The following is a 606-nucleotide window of genomic DNA, read 5'->3' as shown; positions in this document are numbered from 1 at the left end:
GCAGGGGCTCGGGCCGGGGATCCCACGCAGGGCGGGTAAGGGGGGGCGCAGGAGCCGGGCTGAGGCTGACGTCACTGTCTACACGGGGAAGGGTGGCTGGCTCTCCTCGCCTAGTGGCAGCCTGAAAGGTCGCCCCGCCCCAGCCTCTACGTCGTCGGAGTCCCGCCCGCCTGGGCAGTTTTGATTCGAAGCGCGCGCAGCCTCCCGGAAGGAACCCTTGGGCGCCGTGGCCGCCCGAGCTCCCCTGAGCCCTGGCGGCCCGGAGCCGGCCCTTGGTGCGGGAAGGTCCAGCGCCTGTGTCCCTCGCTCGACCAGGAAGCGAACCTCGCAACTGATCCTGTGGGGGTCTTCCCCAGAGCCAGGGACCTACACTACAGAGGAGGCAAGGACACGGGCCCCGCTCAGTACCTTTCTACACACGTGACGACTACACTCTGACCTCTTACCTTGCCAGATTCCTAACTTTTCTTGTGATTTGCTTTCCAACCTGGCTCTGGCATAGCGTCACATAACAGATTGAGAAAACCAAAGCATTTATGAGCTGTCTTTTGGAGGCTCCAGTCATCTTTTTTTTTTTTTTTTTTTTTTTTGAGTTGGAGTCTCACT

Source organism: Carlito syrichta, unplaced genomic scaffold (genome assembly GCF_000164805.1).
Source record: "Carlito syrichta isolate Samal-C Ts95f unplaced genomic scaffold, Tarsius_syrichta-2.0.1 Scaffold143305, whole genome shotgun sequence".
Taxonomy (NCBI): Eukaryota; Metazoa; Chordata; class Mammalia; order Primates; family Tarsiidae; genus Carlito; species Carlito syrichta.
This window is presented reverse-complemented; position numbering follows the sequence as displayed.